The following is an 8,965-nucleotide window of genomic DNA, read 5'->3' on the forward strand; positions in this document are numbered from 1 at the left end:
CCATTTATTTGTTATTTAATTTGTTTCATTTGGCTGATACACACTGTATCTCTAGCGTTTGAATATACTTTTTATGTTTCCCTCATGTTTAATTGATTATACCTTACATTTATCCTAAGAAGTTGTAGATATTACAATGAATTAAAAAATATGTCCCGGATATTGGATTTTAGGCCTTCAAGAAAGTCATTAAATTTACAGTAAATTCTTTTGAGATACGGGGAGTTCAAAATTAATTTTTTCAAAGTTTTGGCGGTACGACAAATTGAAAACTAATACCTACTAAATTGGCATTGGCAGAGATTTGTTATGAATAGGAGGTTCTATTTCTTCGTATGCGCCTGTGCAATTATTTTTAATTTAGTTTTGTTTTTCATATACTGTCCTTTCTTAAAACAAAGGTACATGCAAAATTATACAGCAATCTACCAAACTGTTTTCAAATTATACCGCGAAAAAAAATAATTTTCAACTTGCTGTCGCTCAAAAACCATACGCCTATAAAAATTTATAGGCGTATTATTATTTATCACCGATCTGTCCTTGCTGAAATAGTAGTATGCGTATTAAATATATGCTCATCACGTATACATATACATACCAGTAAGCTTCTTTGTATACATATCTGAGGCATAGGTATACCTGAATTGCTTTTCAGCTTTCGACCACAGAATATTTACTTAAAACCGTTTTGTTTGATATTAGAATAATTTAGTTCAAATTCGAATCAGGAACATCGCATTTATTGAGTCGAGATTGAGAACATTTACTAAGAATTGGCAATTTAGCTTAACTGAATCGGAGTGGCAAGTCCTTTAAGGGGCGGTTATAGTTATTATATTGGCGTCATTGAATTCGTCATATGATATTATCCTACTTCATTTTTTTATTGATTCTTGATTCTATCGATATTTATGTCCAAAAGAGTGATAAAATTTGAATAATTTGTGATAGATGCATAAGCCCGAATTTACTTATATGTATATTCTTGCATATTTGAGCTGAACACTTTCTTATGATTATAGGGATATAAGATTTGATGGATCTACCTCTGATAGTAAAAGGGATATGGCCAAATATCTACACTATATAGACCTTTTGGCAAAGTATGAAAAAATGTATAAGATGTTAGGTTTCTATGTTATGTATAAAAAGATTCTTTTTTGGAACTGAATATCCTGTCTATTTTTACTACTTGAACATTAACCTTACGATTGCAGTGATACAAAGTTTGATATGTTTATTTCTTATAACACAGGTCAACATTTTATCTAGGCTTGTGCACGGGAATCGAAGATGGTATCCTAGGGTTTTTGGGGTCGATGATTACGATGAGCGGGTCGGTTAGGCTCCATCAAGTCAAGTTCAAGGTCATTTGAAGGTCAAACAGTCAAAAAACCTTCAAAAAATCTGAAAAAATTCATGGACATGTTTTTGAGGTCGCTGAATCCGAATCCGTGTTTATTTTTACTTTGCATGCATCCTCGAGGTCATTCAAGGTCATCTCAAGGAAGGTATTCTAGTTCTGTGGCACAATTGTGCATTTCGCAGATTGAGATTGTTACCATGTTATGCATTAATGAGATGTATACCAGAAAAGATTCTTTGGAAAATGACTGCAGAATCCAGGTAAGAAAGTAGAATCCAGGCTACCTATCTGACTAGTTTTTTTTCACATATCTATACCAAGTTTACACATTTAAAATTGTACATAGAATTTAAATGGAAACCTAACATTTAGACAAAAACGTTATATATTTGCACTTTTCCACCCTCATCCCCTAATTTCTATATCATCGGAAACTTGAACATTCTCTTCACTCATATCCATGCTACGATCGTCATCATGTTCAGTTTCTATGTATGTGGGAAATGATACAGATTCTACGCATGGATATGTTATAAATTGCCTGCTATTATAGTTATAACCTTTCAGGTTGATTAAGCAAAAATAGCAATCGGTCGTATGGTCTGATGGATTTCTCCATTTCATAGGTGAAAAATATATTTATTTCCTTGTTCCGATGACAATATGACGACATTTACCACAGATGATAACATGGTAACAATCTCAATCTGCGAAATGCACAATTGTGCCACAGAACTGCATTGAGATGATCTTGAATGACCTCGAGGATGCATTCAAAGTAAAAATAAACACCGGATTCGGATTTAGCGACCTCAAAAACATGTCCATGAATTTTTTCAGATTTTTGGGAGGTTTTTTGGCCATTTGACCTTCAAATGACCTTGAAGAATCAGGGTCCTCGAAAACATACGTATGAATTTTTTCAGATTTTTCGAATGGTACTTAGCATTTTTGTCTCAAAAACCCCTCAAATGACCTTGAGATGACCTTGAATGACGTCGAGGATGCAGTTAAAGTAAAAATAAACACCGGATTCGGATTCAGCGACCTCAAAAACATGTCCATGATTTTTTCAGATGTTTGGAAGGTTTTTTGACGGTTTGACCTTCAAATGACCTTGAACTTGACGTGATGGAGCGTAACCGACCCGCTCATCGTAATCAGCGACCCCAAAAACCCTAGAATACCATCTTCAATTCCCGTGCACATGCCTAGATAAAATGTTGATCTGTGTAATCAGGGAAATATGGCCAAATAATCAAATTTCGACATTTATTGATTTTTGACATTTTTTCTATCTCCATCAATAGCTTCGATGGAGTGCAAAATATCGGGAAACACACTGTATATAGGTGTATTTAAGAATAGGAATAATCAAAACTTAAAATTGCGTGGTAAATTTGAATACAATCAGTTCAACTATTCTGTTTTTTATTATATGGCGCTTTTGTGCATTGAACACGTAATAACGAGCGTTCAAATAAAAACGTGGTCGAAGTTGGCTCTAACACATTGGACGTAGGGAGTAGCTTATAGCGACCAACTTAACCTCATTTCTCAACGAGCTGTATAGCAGCTGTCAGTTTCAATAACGTTAATGACTATATAACTTTATTTTAAAGAATAATCGTGATAACAATAACAAACTATTAAAGGAGCTGCGGAAAGTGTCCCCCTCCTTGTTATAACAATAAATTAAAGCAGTTGCTGAAAGTGTCCCCCTCCTTGTTCCAAGCACTTTTCACACCTGTTCCTCAAAGAATTAAAGACATTTTCTAAGATGCTCGGGGTATTGTTAATTTCACGAATCTTGTCTATAAGTCGAACCTGCAGATGGTTTAAATCAGGAATAGGCAGTTCAAAAATAGTGTCTTTAAGGTAAGAAAAAGAAATCACACGGCGTAATATCACATGACCTCGGTGGAAATTCATGTTCAGCATTGAGACTTATTAGTCGATTTTGGAAAACTTCCCTCAACATATTCATCGTCTCGCCTGCCGTATGTGCCCTTGCGCCATCTTGTTGAAAGTAAAAGTTTGTAATTTGGTTTTCTTCCAGCTGGTTAACAAAAGAAGCGATAATTTCTTCTCTATACCTTTGCGCAGTAAGAGTACCATTAAAAAAAATAGGTCCATAAATCCTCCTTCGATTGAGAGCACACCAAACTCCAATTTTTTGAGCGTGTACAGGGCCCTCGACAAAAAAGTTATCTGGTTTTTCAGAAGACCACAATCTCATATTCTGTAAGTTTACGTAACCACTTAAATGAAACCAGGCTTCATCAGAAAAAAAGGTGATATTATGAAGTTCACCGTAGTTGTTTAAAAACCATTCACAAAATACAGCCCGTCGCGGAAAATCAACTTCATGAAGTTCTTGCTGACAAGTTAAACGATAGGAGAACAAACGCAAATCTTTTTTTAACACTGTGTGGCAGGTACCGACTGATACTCCCACCATTTGTGATAAAACACGTACAGAAGTTCTTGGCGCATTTTCCATTATTTGTTGGACATTTTCTTTTAATTCTTCAGTCCGCTTTTTAGGTCGGCCGCTTCCTTCCTTGAAATTCTATGAAACATTCCTCAATAGAATACTTCCATATTCCATCAATCTTGCGTCCATTTCTAAAGTAGGACTCTATGATAAACACTTTTTGTTCTTGAGAAAACACCATTTTAAACGCTTTAAAACGAAAATATTCAAATTGATAGCGGCGATATAGCGCTTTGACAGATGACGTTTAAGTTCATTTGCTATACGCTACGCCCTACGTCCAAATTTTCAAAACCAACTTGACCACGTTTTTATTTGAGCGCTCGTTACAAGAGGGAGGACAAAAAGCCTCTGGATCCGTTACCACCAAGCGGCCCTCATAGTATAAAGTAAGTATAGTAAAAGAAATGATTATTTTTTTTCGTGTGTCTTGTGAAAATACGTTAGTTTATCATGTTTTAAGAGCCCTCTCCAAAAATCGGCTTTTTTAGGCCGTTCAAGATTTTTTAAAATTTCCAAAATCGTCAAAAATTGAATTTTCTTTTTAATTTTTTTTCTCATTATTTTATCATTATCTCTCGATTCTGAAAATTTCAAATCGATATTTTAATTTCTAAAGGTCACAGAATTATTTTAACTTTAAAAGTAGTGTACCTAAAATGATTTCGAGCGACCTCTAAAAATAAATAACAACGAACTAATAATTTTTTTATTGAATTTGATGAACAAAAGAATAGAAATAAATTACGACACTTTAAAAATTTCTCGATGCAAAATTTACTACCGCACCGTGAGTATCAAATATTTATAATTTTTAAATTGTTTAAAATTTAAGTGACTCATCATTTATTTCTATAATTTTGTTCATCAAATTCAATAAAAAAAAATTATCAGTTCGTTGATATTTATATTTTAGAGATCGCTCGAAAACATAGGTACACTACTTTGAAAGTTAAAATAATTATGAGTGACCTTTAGAAATTAAAATATGGATTTGAAATTTTCAGAATCGAGATTTTTTTCAATCTAGATAATGATAAAATAACGAGAAAAATAATAAAAAAAATTAAAATTTTGACGATTTTGGAAATTTTTAAAAATCTTGAGCGACTTCTAAAAAAATTTTTAATCGAGACTCAATATATTATTGTTTTTAATTATTGTAATCACTGCATTTAAACATAATTTTCACCAAAATAACCGGATTAACGGACACTTGTCCAGCACTACACGGTATACACCATGCCACGAGGTGACCTAATGGGGACGTTGGGAATAGACAAAGGCAGCGCACGACAACCATAGAATGGGGCGGGGTCACTCAATAATGAGGACATTTACTCCAAATTTAGATACAAGTGTACCAAATACGAGTTTATTGGAGAATTTATTTAACGGGTACCTATATTTGATTGAAAGTACTCAGTTTCAGTTTCAGTACAAATGAGTAGAATTATCAAAATGCTTAACTACTTTCACTCACACCGATTTTTTAAAAGTGTAAATAAGTAAATAAGTGAATAAATAAATAAATAAATGTTAACTACTCTGCAGGTTATACGTTCCGACCAGCAGTATCCAGTAAACAGCGGTTTGGAACTTCTCCAGTATGGAAAACTTTCCCCACTACCTAAATCTGCGTTAAGGAGAATATGCCTGCCACGCTTGCCAGCCATATTTATTCCGGCCCGGAAAATTTCTATCCTTTTAAAATTTCCGATGAGATTAGTCGGGGTGGTTCATGAATATTGAGCGCAATATATAGGTGGCGTAATGTATATGGATTTGGCGCGACCCGGGCTACATCAAGACCAAAAACGGGGGCATAACTCACGTTACGAGCCGCTCGCAGGCGGCTATGCGTAAGAGGTCGGGTCGGCGAGATACAGTCTCGCGAAGGCGGCGAGGAGAGTTTCCCATTGTTAGGCCGGAGTCATTTGTCACGAGGGTAACACGGACTGCAGTTTCCTTTCACGTCACCGGCGATATCGCAGCCTTCTATGCCGTATTGTATGATCATCATAGTTTCTCGGCTCGGGTCGTCTTCTTTGCCGCCCCCCGCGCCGCCGCCTCCCGGGACGGTCGCCATCGCCGGCTCGCCTCGCAGCAGGAAGTTCTCAATCTGAATATGTTCGGCCACGTCGCCGTTTCCTTCCTACCCTTCTCCAGTTATTTCGTCTACTTTAACAGAGTGACGCTTTATGGTGTTTTCGAACTTGGCGTATTTAAATGAGGGTTTATGAAACGGGAATTTGTCGGAAAATATTGATATATTTCTTTTTGCACGCCTTCTAAATGAAAGGCGATTTTTTTAACAAAAACTTGCTTGTTTAAGCAAGTAAGAAGCGTATATTACTCGTATTGTGATTCCAAAACTATTTTGAGCTATTTTCTTTTATTTTGAAATGTTTTTATTTATTTGGTGCTTCGTAATGGCGATTTGAACGATTTGAACTACCTATTGGGTCATTCCATGTCAACTAACCCAACTTTCCCACTCGACCATCTCCAATTTTCATGAAATTTTGCACAGATATAGCCCTTGGTCCTAAACTAATATTAGACTCTAATATGCTTTTCTTCACAAGTTATAGGTTTTAGTCTGCAAGGCCATCTGACCATGATCACGCACGTGCTCCAAACTCCCTCAAAGCTTGTTTCTTCAGTCTGTGTCAACAAAGAAGGATTAAATTTAGCTGATTAGAACAACTTTTTGTGCCAAATCCAGTCTTGTAAATAAAAAAGCAATTGTAGTCAAACCTAAATTGCAAATTGGCGCCAAATTTGAGCAAAACAAATCAGTTTCTGAAATAATGACCATACTTTAAGCACAGATAGCTTAAGATGCTGCTATTTAAATCAGGCGGTAATTTTCCCAAGAGTAGTCTACATTAGTGTCTCTATTGTGCTTAATTTCAAAAATTCAATAACTATGCTTCTGAAAGCAAAAAATTTTTATGCAAATTTTACCCTGTCTTCAGCAGCAAAAATCGGAATGTGGTCATCTTTAATTTTTTTTTCTGTTTCATTTGAAAGAGCGTTGTTTGTTCTACCAAATTTATTGTTTTTCATTTTGTACCCGGGCCTTCTAGATAGAGAAATAGCCTATGTTTTCAAGGTTATTCCTCGAACGCAATGCATAAAGGGTGAATCAGGAAGAATGAGTCAACACCAAAATATTATGTTTGAGCTTATCATGTCTTATTATTATTGCCTGAATTAAATTGCAGCAACTGAAGTTAATTGTGGTTAAAGCACATATGGACATTAATTCAGAAACTGATTTATTTTGCTCAACTTTGGCACCATTTTGCAATTTAGGTTTGACTACAATTGCTTTTTTATTTGCACGACTGGATTTGGCACAAAAAGTTGTCCTAATCAGCTAAATTTCATCCTTCCTCGTCTTCCAAACTGAAGAAACAAGCAATCAAAGTTGCAAGATGGCCCTGTAGACCAAAGCCTATAACTAGTGAACAAAAGAGCATATTAGAGTCTAATACTTTACCCAGTTTAATTTAGGACCAAGGGCTATATCTGTGCAAAATTTTATGAAAATTGGAGAGGTCGACTGTGAGCGTTGGGTCCGTTGACATGGAATGACCCTATTTGTATTATTCCGAAGTATTCCGATTTTGGCTGAAAAGTAGTAGTAGAATTTTTCAATAAAAACAGTAACTTTTGTGAAATGTTCAGAATCATCAGCAGAACTGACTCAGATCGCCGTAAGTGGGAAAGAATTGTTTTCCGGACCCAAGTACTGTGGAGACTTTTGGTCAGTAACACAAAACCAACAACTTACCACAATTTCGGTCAACTTAACCCACATTTTCATAAAGGCTGCGCGGTCCTATAGTGCACATTGTCATGAAGAATTGCTCATTTTTTGTACTAGATCGATTTTCGACCTTATGTACTTTGGATATAAGTACCAAAAAAATGTCTTCTTTGTCATGACCTTAAATATCGCGATATTCTGGCAATTTTAGAAATATTTAAGAAAGTTTCAAACCTCAAGTGACAAACTAAAAGAATTATAGCATTTATATATTTAAATTTCTAGAACAATATTGACTTTTATAGTAATTAATAAATTAAAATTATATCAATGCTACTAAGCGTGCGCATTAGAAATACTTTAATGTAAGTGAAGTAGCCTCACAACAGGATATCGTTCAAGAAAAGTGTGGTGTTTGGTTATGGTTACGTGTATGTCAACTGTGATTTCTTGTTTTCTTTCTCCTAAGTTTTGTAACAATTTTTGATATATTATCATGCCTAAAAGACCAGTTATGAGTACAATTTTTGTGTACTTTGAAGAAAAGAAGCTTATCGAAAAGGAGAAAATTCTGTTTTCTCTGGTCATGTACAAAAAAATGTTCTAATCAGCGCACATCAAATCTCGCGGACCTTAAAAAATATACCTATATAAAATTAAATTATTTTAAATATAAAACTTCAAAAATCAGTTGCCTCTTGAAAAAAAAACTTCTGGCCCATGGGGGGATCGAACCCACGACCTTCGCGTTATTAGCACGACGCTCTAACCAACTGAGCTAATGGGCCAGTTGAGCTACACTTATTCAAAAAGTGAGACCTGGTTTGCGCCGAAATGATTTCTATTAAATCGAAAGTAGACATTAGTCTACTCAAAGATACAAATTTACTTTACGACAAATGCAATATCAAAAAATTAGTCTTCCGAGAATAATTTAGTACTACGTTACCTCTGAAAAAAAATTTCCTTGATGTAAGAGATTTTTGGAACATCCCGTATCCTGTTTCAAACAGAAAGAATAGTTAAGTTTTTTGTTCGATATTCCAGTAGGTATACTTAACATACTAAAATCACTTAACTGTTTTTACTAAATTTTTTTCTAATAGAAGCAATATTTACAGTAGATGATAATCTGCCTTTCATTCGAATAATTATTGCAACCCTTATCGACTATCAGTCGACATAAAACAGAATATTATAGGTATGAGGAGTATAATTCAAAGTGATTATGTTCGTATAATCTATAACAATACATCTATACGAATCTAACAAAGAAGAGAAATATGCCATAATACTTATTTAAATCTATTTTGTAAATTTC

The 8,965-nt window shown here is 34.7% G+C and overlaps 1 non-coding gene across 1 annotated transcript; it reads right to left on the minus strand.

Annotated features, from left to right (window-relative positions):
* Positions 1-8,358: 8,358 nt before the first annotated feature.
* On the minus strand, positions 8,359-8,432 carry Trnai-aau. Its single transcript has one exon. It is a non-coding gene; the product is annotated as a tRNA-Ile (tRNA).
* Between the last annotated feature and the right edge of the window lie 533 nt (positions 8,433-8,965).

This window comes from Anoplophora glabripennis, unplaced genomic scaffold (assembly GCF_000390285.2).
Source record: "Anoplophora glabripennis isolate ALB-LARVAE unplaced genomic scaffold, Agla_2.0 scaffold119, whole genome shotgun sequence".
Lineage (NCBI taxonomy): Eukaryota > Metazoa > Arthropoda > Insecta > Coleoptera > Cerambycidae > Anoplophora > Anoplophora glabripennis.